The sequence below is a fragment of the Schistocerca americana genome, chromosome 3 (genome assembly GCF_021461395.2).
Source record: "Schistocerca americana isolate TAMUIC-IGC-003095 chromosome 3, iqSchAmer2.1, whole genome shotgun sequence".
NCBI lineage: Eukaryota > Metazoa > Arthropoda > Insecta > Orthoptera > Acrididae > Schistocerca > Schistocerca americana.
In genome coordinates, this window is record NC_060121.1 from 86711065 (window position 1) to 86720798 (window position 9734).

Genomic DNA, 9734 nt, shown 5'->3' on the forward strand with positions numbered 1-9734 from the left:
TCTAAATCTGGACTCACAGGAGAGGTTCAAATCATAGAAAGTTAGAGTGTCAGTCCTCTAGTACCTAAGTCGGCACTGTGCCTTTTGTATTAAATTCGGATACAATTTCTGTGTTTCATCGTCAATAAGAAGGTCCAAGGTATACAGTAAACCTGAAGTGAAGCATCGGAATCTAAAACTGGACTCACAGGAGAGGTTGAAATCATATAAAGATAGATTGTCAGTCCTCTTGTACTTAAGCCGGCATTGTGCCTTTTGTATTAAAATAGGATGCAATTTCTGTGTTTCATCGTCAATAACAAGGTCCAAGGTATACAGTAAACCTGAAGTGAAGCATCGGAATCTAAAACTGGACTCACAGGAGAGGTTCAAATCATAGAAATTTGGAGTGTCCGTTCTTTGTACTTAAGTCGGCATTGTGCCTTTTGTATTAAATTCGGATGCAATTTCAGTGTTTCATCGTCAATAAGAAGGTCCAAGGGATATAGTAAAACTTAAGTGAAGCATCGGAATCTAAAACTGGACTCACAGGAGAGGTTCAAATCATAGAAAGTTAGAGTGCCAGTCCCATTGTACATAAGTCGGCATTGTGCCTTTTGCATTAAATTCGGATGCAATTTCTGTGTTTCATCGTCAATAAGAAGGTCCAAGGGATACAGTAAACCTGAAGTGAAGCATCGGAATCTAAAACTGGACTCACAGGAGAGGTTCAATTCATAGAAAGTTACAGTTCAGTCCTCTTTTACTTAAGTCGGCATTGTGATTTTTAATATAATTACGATGCAATTTCTGTGTTTCATCGTCAATAAGAAGGTACAAGGTATACAGTAAACCTGAAGTGAAGCATCGGAATCGAAAACTGGACTCACAGGAGAGGTTCAAATCATAGAAAGTTAGAGTGTCATCCCCTTGTACTTAAGTCGGCACTGTGTCTTTTGAATTTAATTCCGATGCAATTTCTGTGTTTCATCGTCAATAAGATGGTCCAAATGATACAGTGAACCTGAAGTGAAGCATCGGAATCTAAAACTGGACTCACAGGAGCGGTTGAAATGATAGAAAGTTAGAGTTTCAGTCCTCTTGTACTTAAGTCGGCATTGTGTCTTTTGTATTAAATTCGGATGCAATTACTGTGTTTCATCGTCAAGAAGAAGGTCCAAGGTATACATTAAACCTGAAGTGAAGCATCGGAATCTGTAAGTGGACTCACAGGAGAGGTTCAAATAATAGAAATTTAGAGTGTCAGTCCTCTTGTACTTAAGTCGGCATTGTGCCTTTTGTATTAAATTAGGATGCAATTTCTGTGTTTCATCGTCAATAAGAAGGTCCAAGGTATACAGTAAACCTGAAGTGAAGCATCGGAATCTAAAACTGGACTCACAGGAGACGTTTAAATCATAGAAACTTAGAGTGTCAGTCCTCTTGTACTTAAGACGGCATTGTGCCTTTTGTATTTAATTAGGATGCAATTTCTGTGTTTCATCGTCAATAAGAAGGTCCAAGGTATACAGTAAACCTGAAGTGAAGCATTGGATTCTAAAACTGGACTCACGGGAGAGGTTCAAATCATAGAAAGTTAGACTGTCAGTCCTCTTGTACTTAAGTCGTCATTGTGCTTTTTGTATTAAATTCGGATGCAATTTCTGTGTTTCATCGTCAATAAGATGGTCCAAATGATACAGTAAACCTGAAGTGAAGCATCGGAATCTAAAACTGGACTCACAGGAGAGGTTCAAATCAACGAAAGTTCGAGTGTCAGTCCTCTTGCACTTAAGTCGGCATTTTGCATTTTGTATTAAACTCGGATGCAATTTATGTGTTTCATCATCAATAAGAATGTCCAAGGGATACAGTAAACCTGAAATGCAGCATCGGAATATAAAACTGGACTCACAGGAGAGGTTCAAATCATCGAAAGTTAGAGTTTCAGTCCTCTTGTACGTAAGTCGGCATTGTGCCTTTTGTATTAAAATCGGATGCAATTTCTGTGTTTCATCGTCAATAAGAAGGTCCTAGGATTACGGTAAACCTGAAGTGTAGCATTGGAATCTAAAACTGGACGCACAGTAGAGGTTCAAATCATCGAAAGTTAGAGTGTCAGTCCTCTTGTACCTAAGTCGGCATTGTGCTTTTGTATTAAATTAGGATGCAATTTCTGTGTCTCATCGTCAATAAGAAGGTCCAAGGCATACAGCAAACCTGTAGTTAAGCATCGGAATCTAAAACTGGACTCACAGGAGAGGTTCAAATCATAGAAAGTTAGTGTCAGTCCTCTTGCACTTAAGTCAGCATTGTGCATTTTGTATTAAATTCGGATGCAATTTCTGTGTATCATCGTCAATAAGAAGGTCCAAGGAATACAGTAAACCTGAAGTGAAGCATCGGAATCTGAAACTGGACTCATTGGAGGGGTTCAAATCATAGAAAGTTAGAGTGTCAGTCGTTTTGTACTTAAGTCGGCATTGTGCATTTTGTATTAAATTCCGATGCTATTTCTGTGCTTCATCGTCAATACGATGGTCCACGGGATACATTAAACCAGAATTGAAGCATCGGAATCTAAAACTGGACTCACAGGAGAGACAAATCATAGAATGTTAGAGTGTCAGTCCTCTTGCACTTACGTCGGCATTGTGCCTTTTGTATTAAATTCGGATGCAATTTCTGTGTTTCATCGTCAATAAGAATGTCCTAGGGCTACAGTGAACCTGAAGTGAAGCATTGGAATCTAAAACTGGACTCACAGGAGCGGTTCAAATCATAGAAAGTTAGAGTGTCAGTCCCCTTGTACCTAAGTCGGCATTGTGCCTTTTGTATTAAATTCGGATACAATGTCTGTGTTTCATCGTCAATAAGAAGGTCCAAGGTATACAGTAACCTGAAGTGAAGCATCGGAATCTAAAACTGGAATCACAGGAGAGTTTCAAATCATAGAAAGTTAGAGTGTCAGTCCTCTTGTACTTATGTCGGCATTGTGCCTTTTGTATTAAATTCAGATGCAGTTTCTGTGTTCCATCGTCAATAAGTATGTCCAAGGTATACAGTAAACCTGAAGTGAAGCATCGGAATCTAAAACTGGGCTCACAGGAGAGGTTGAAATCATAGAAAGATGGAGTGTCAGTCCTCTTGTATTTAAGATGGCATTGTGCCTTTTGTATTACATTCGGATGCATTTTCTGTGTTTCATCGTCAATAAGATGGTCCAAGGTATACAGTAAACCTGAAGTGAAGCATCGTAAGCGAAAACAGGTCTCACAGGAGAGGTTCAAATCATAGGACGTTAGAGTGTCAGTCCTCTTGTACTTAAGTCGGTATTGTGCCTTTTGTATGAAATTCGGATGCAATTTCTGTGTTTCATCGTCAATAAGAATGTCCTAGGGATACAGTAAACCTGAAGTGAAGCATCGGAATCTAAAACTGGACTCACAGGAGAGGTTGAAATCATAGAAAGTTAGAGTGTCAGTCCTATTGTACTTAAGTCGGCATTGTGCCTTTTGTATTAAATTTGGATGCAATTTCTGTATTTCATCGTCAATAAGAAGGTCCAAGGGATACAGTACACCTGAAGTGAACCATCGGAATCTAAAACTGGACCCACAGGAGAGGTTCAAATCATAGAAAGTTAGAGCGTCAGTCCTCTTGTACTAAAGTAGGCATTGTGCCTTTTGAATTTAATTCCGTTGCAATTTCTGTGCTTCATCGTCAATTAGAAGGTCCAAGGTATACAGTAAACCTGAAGTGAATCATCGGAATCTAAATCTGGACTCACAGGAGAGGTTCAAATCATAGAAAGTTAGAGTGTCAGTCCTCTAGTACCTAAGTCGGCACTGTGCCTTTTGTATTAAATTCGGATACAATTTCTGTGTTTCATCGTCGATAAGAAGGTCCAAGGTATACAGTAAACCTGAAGTGAAGCATCGGAATCTAAAACTGGACTCACAGGTGAGGTTGAAATCATATAAAGATAGATTGTCAGTCCTCTTGTACTTAAGCCGGCATTGTGCCTTTTGTATTAAAATAGGATGCAATTTCTGTGTTTCATCGTCAATAAGAAGGTCCAAGGTATACAGTAAACCTGAAGTGAAGCATCGGTATCTAAAACTGGACTCACAGGAGAGGTTCAAATCATAGAAATTTGGAGTGTCCGTTCTTTGTACTTAAGTCGGCATTGTGCCTTTTGTATTAAATTCGGATGCAATTTCAGTGTTTCATCGTCAATAAGAAGGTCCAAGGGATATAGTAAACCTTAAGTGAAGCATCGGAATCTAAAACTGGACTCACAGGAGAGGTTCAAATCATAGAAAGTTAGAGTGCCAGTCCCATTGTACTTAAGTCGGCATTGTGCCTTTTGCATTAAATTCGGATTCAATTACTGTGTTTCATCGTCAATAAGAAGGTCCAAGGGATACAGTAAACCTGAAGTGAAGCATCGGAATCTAAAACTGGACTCACAGGAGAGGTTCAATTCATAGAAAGTTACAGTTCAGTCCTCATTTACTTAAGTCGGCATTGTGATTTTTAATATAATTACGATGCAATTTCTGTGTTTCATCGTCAATAAGAAGGTACAAGGTATACAGTAAACCTGAAGTGAAGCATCGGAATCGAAAACTGGACTCACAGGTGAGGTTCAAATCATAGAAAGTTAGAGTGTCAATCCTCTTGTACTTAAGTCGGCACTGTGTCTTTTGAATTTAATTCCGATGCAATTTCTGTGTTTCATCGTCAATAAGATGGTCCAAATGATACAGTAAACCTGAAGTGAAGCATCGGAATCTAAAACTGGACTCACAGGAGCGGTTGAAATGATAGAAAGTTAGAGTTTCAGTCCTCTTGTACTTAACCGGCATTGTGCCTTTTGTATTAAATTCGGATGCAATTACTGTGTTTCATCGTCAAGAAGAAGGTCCAAGGTATACATTAAACCTGAAGTGAAGCATCGGAATCTGTAAGTGGACTCACAGGAGAGGTTCAAATAATAGAAACTTAGAGTGTCAGTCCTCTTGTACTTAAGACGGCATTGTGCCTTTTGTATTTAATTAGGATGCAATTTCTGTGTTTCATCGTCAATAAGAAGGTCCAAGGTATACAGTAAACCTGAAGTGAAGCATTGGATTCTAAAACTGGACTCACAGGAGAGGTTCAAATCATAGAAAGTTAGACTGTCAGTCCTCCTGTACTTAAGTCGTCATTGTGCCTTTTGTATTAAATTCGGATGCAATTTCTGTGTTTCATCGTCAATAAGATGGTCCAAATGATACAGTAAACCTGAAGTGAAGCATCGGAATCTAAAACTGGACTCACAGGAGAGGTTCAAATCAACGCAAGTTCGAGTGTCAGTCCTCTTGCACCTAAGTCGGCATTTTGAATTTTGTATTAAACTCGGATGCAATTTATGTGTTTCATCATCAATAAGAATGTCCAAGTTATACAGTAAACCTGAAATGCAGCATCGGAATATAAAACTGGACTCACAGGAGAGGTTCAAATCATCGAAAGTTAGAGTTTCAGTCCTCTTGCACGTAAGCTGGCATTGTGCCTTTTGTATTAAAATCGGATGCAATTTCTGTGTTTCATCGTCCATAAGAAGGTCCTAGGATTACGGTAAACCTGAAGTGTAGCATTGGAATCTAAAACTGGACGCACAGTAGAGGTTCAAATCATCGAAAGTTAGAGTGTCAGTCCTCTTGTACTAAACTCGGCATTGTGCATTTTCTATTAAATTCGGATGCAATTTCTGTGTTTCATAGTCAATAAGAAGATCCAAGGTATACAGTAAACCTGAAGTGAAGCATCGGAATCTAAAACTGGACTCACAGGAGAGGTTCAAATCATCGAAAGTTAGAGGGTCAGAGCTCTTGTACTTAAGTCGGCATTGTGCCTTTTGTATTAAATTCGGATGCAATTTCTGTGATTCATAGTCAATAAGAGGGTCCAAGGGATACAGTAAACCTGAAGTGAAGCATCGGAATCTAAAACTGGACTCACAGGAGAGGTTCAAATCATAGAAAGTTATAGTGTCAGTCCTCTTGTACTTAAGTCGGCATTGTGCCTTTTGTATCAAATTCGGATGCAATTTCTGTGTTTCATCGTCAATAAGAAGGTCCAAGGTATACAGTAAACCTGAAGTGTAGCATCGGAATCTAAAACTGGAATCACAGGAGAGGTTAAAATCATAGAAAGTTAGAGTGTCAGTCCTCTTGTAATTAAGTCGGCATTGTGCCTATTGTATTAGATTCAGATGCAATATCTGTATTTCACCGTCAATAAGAATGTCCAGTGGATACAGTAAACCTGAAGTGAAGCATCGGAACCAAAAACTGGACTCACAGAAGAGGTTCAAATCACAGAAAGTTAGAGTGTCAGTCCTCTTGTACTTAAGTCGGCATTGTGCCTTTTGTATTAAAATCGGATGCAATTTCTGTGTTTCATCGTCAATAAGAATGCCCTAGGATTACGGAAAACCTGAAGTGTAGCATTGGAATCTAAAACTGGACTCACAGGAGTGGTTCAAATCATCGAAAGTTATGGTGTCAGTCCTCTTGTACTTAAGTCGGCATTGTGCCTTTTGTATTGAATTCGGATGCAATTTCTGTGTTTCATCATCAATAAGAGGGTCCACGGTATACAGTGAACCTGAAGTGAAGCATCGGAATCTAAAACAGGATTCACAGGAGAGGTTCAAATCATAGAAAGTTAGAGTGTCAGTCCTCTAGTACTTAAGTCGGCATTGTTCTTTTGTATTAAATTCGGATGCAATTTCTGTGTTTCATCGTCAATAAGAAGGTCCAAAGTATGCAGTAATCCTGAAGTGAAGCATCGGAATCTAAAACTGGACTCACAGGAGAGGTTCAAATCATCGAGAGTTAGAGTGTCAGTCCTATTGTACTTAAGTCGGCATTGTGCCTTTTGTATTAAATTTGGATGCAATTTCTGTATTTCATCGTCAATAAGAAGGTCCAAGGGATACAGTACACCTGAAGTGAACCATCGGAATCTAAAACTGGACCCACAGGAGAGGTTCAAATCATAGAAAGTTAGAGCGTCAGTCCTCTTGTACTAAAGTAGGCATTGTGCCTTTTGAATTTAATTCCGTTGCAATTTCTGTGCTTCATCGTCAATTAGAAGGTCCAAGGTATACAGTAAACCTGAAGTGAATCATCGGAATCTAAATCTGGACTCACAGGAGAGGTTCAAATCATAGAAAGTTAGAGTGTCAGTCCTCTAGTACCTAAGTCGGCACTGTGCCTTTTGTATTAAATTCGGATACAATTTCTGTGTTTCATCGTCGATAAGAAGGTCCAAGGTATACAGTAAACCTGAAGTGAAGCATCGGAATCTAAAACTGGACTCACAGGAGAGGTTGAAATCATATAAAGATAGATTGTCAGTCCTCTTGTACTTAAGCCGGCATTGTGCCTTTTGTATTAAAATAGGATGCAATTTCTGTGTTTCATCGTCAATAAGAAGGTCCAAGGTATACAGTAAACCTGAAGTGAAGCATCGGTATCTAAAACTGGACTCACAGGAGAGGTTCAAATCATAGAAATTTGGAGTGTCCGTTCTTTGTACTTAAGTCGGCATTGTGCCTTTTGTATTAAATTCGGATGCAATTTCAGTGTTTCATCGTCAATAAGAAGGTCCAAGGGATATAGTAAACCTTAAGTGAAGCATCGGAATCTAAAACTGGACTCACAGGAGAGGTTCAAATCATAGAAAGTTAGAGTGCCAGTCCCATTGTACTTAAGTCGGCATTGTGCCTTTTGCATTAAATTCGGATTCAATTACTGCGTTTCATCGTCAATAAGAAGGTCCAAGGGATACAGTAAACCTGAAGTGAAGCATCGGAATCTAAAACTGGACTCACAGGAGAGGTTCAATTCATAGAAAGTTACAGTTCAGTCCTCATTTACTTAAGTCGGCATTGTGATTTTTAATATAATTACGATGCAATTTCTGTGTTTCATCGTCAATAAGAAGGTACAAGGTATACAGTAAACCTGAAGTGAAGCATCGGAATCGAAAACTGGACTCACAGGAGAGGTTCAAATCATAGAAAGTTAGAGTGTCAATCCTCTTGTACTTAAGTCGGCACTGTGTCTTTTGAATTTAATTCCGATGCAATTTCTGTGTTTCATCGTCAATAAGATGGTCCAAATGATACAGTAAACCTGAAGTGAAGCATCGGAATCTAAAACTGGACTCACAGGAGCGGTTGAAATGATAGAAAGTTAGAGTTTCAGTCCTCTTGTACTTAAGTCGGCATTGTGCCTTTTGTATTAAATTCGGATGCAATTACTGTGTTTCATCGTCAAGAAGAAGGTCCAAGGTATACAGTAAACCTGAAGTGAAGCATTGGATTCTAAAACTGGACTCACAGGAGAGGTTCAAATCATAGAAAGTTAGACTGTCAGTCCTCCTGTACTTAAGTCGTCATTGTGCCTTTTGTATTAAATTCGGATGCAATTTCTGTGTTTCATCGTCAATAAGATGGTCCAAATGATACAGTAAACCTGAAGTGAAGCATCGGAATCTAAAACTGGACTCACAGGAGAGGTTCAAATCAACGAAAGTTCGAGTGTCAGTCCTCTTGCACCTAAGTCGGCATTTTGCATTTTGTATTAAACTCGGATGCAATTTATGTGTTTCATCATCAATAAGAATGTCCAAGTTATACAGTAAACCTGAAATGCAGCATCGGAATATAAAACTGGACTCACAGGAGAGGTTCAAATCATCGAAAGTTAGAGTTTCAGTCCTCTTGCACGTAAGTCGGCATTGTGCCTTTTGTATTAAAATCGGATGCAATTTCTGTGTTTCATCGTCCATAAGAAGGTCCTAGGATTACGGTAAACCTGAAGTGTAGCATTGGAATCTAAAACTGGACGCACAGTAGAGGTTCAAATCATCGAAAGTTAGAGTGTCAGTCCTCTTGTACTAAACTCGGCATTGTGCATTTTCTATTAAATTCGGATGCAATTTCTGTGTTTCATAGTCAATAAGAAGATCCAAGGTATACAGTAAACCTGAAGTGAAGCATCGGAATCTAAAACTGGACTCACAGGAGAGGTTCAAATCATCGAAAGTTAGAGGGTCAGAGCTCTTGTACTTAAGTCGGCATTGTGCCTTTTGTATTAAATTCGGATGCAATTTCTGTGATTCATAGTCAATAAGAGGGTCCAAGGGATACAGTAAACCTGAAGTGAAGCATCGGAATCTAAAACTGGACTCACAGGAGAGGTTCAAATCATAGAAAGTTATAGTGTCAGTCCTCTTGTACTTAAGTCGGCATTGTGCCTTTTGTATCAAATTCGGATGCAATTTCTGTGTTTCATCGTCAATAAGAAGGTCCAAGGTATACAGTAAACCTGAAGTGTAGCATCGGAATCTAAAACTGGAATCACAGGAGAGGTTAAAATCATAGAAAGTTAGAGTGTCAGTCCTCTTGTAATTAAGTCGGCATTGTGCCTATTGTATTAGATTCAGATGCAATATCTGTATTTCACCGTCAATAAGAATGTCCAGTGGATACAGTAAACCTGAAGTGAAGCATCGGAACCAAAAACTGGACTCACAGAAGAGGTTCAAATCACAGAAAGTTAGAGTGTCAGTCCTCTTGTACTTAAGTCGGCATTGTGCCTTTTGTATTAAAATCGGATGCAATTTCTGTGTTTCATCGTCAATAAGAATGCCCTAGGATTACGGAAAACCTGAAGTGTAGCATTGGAATCTAA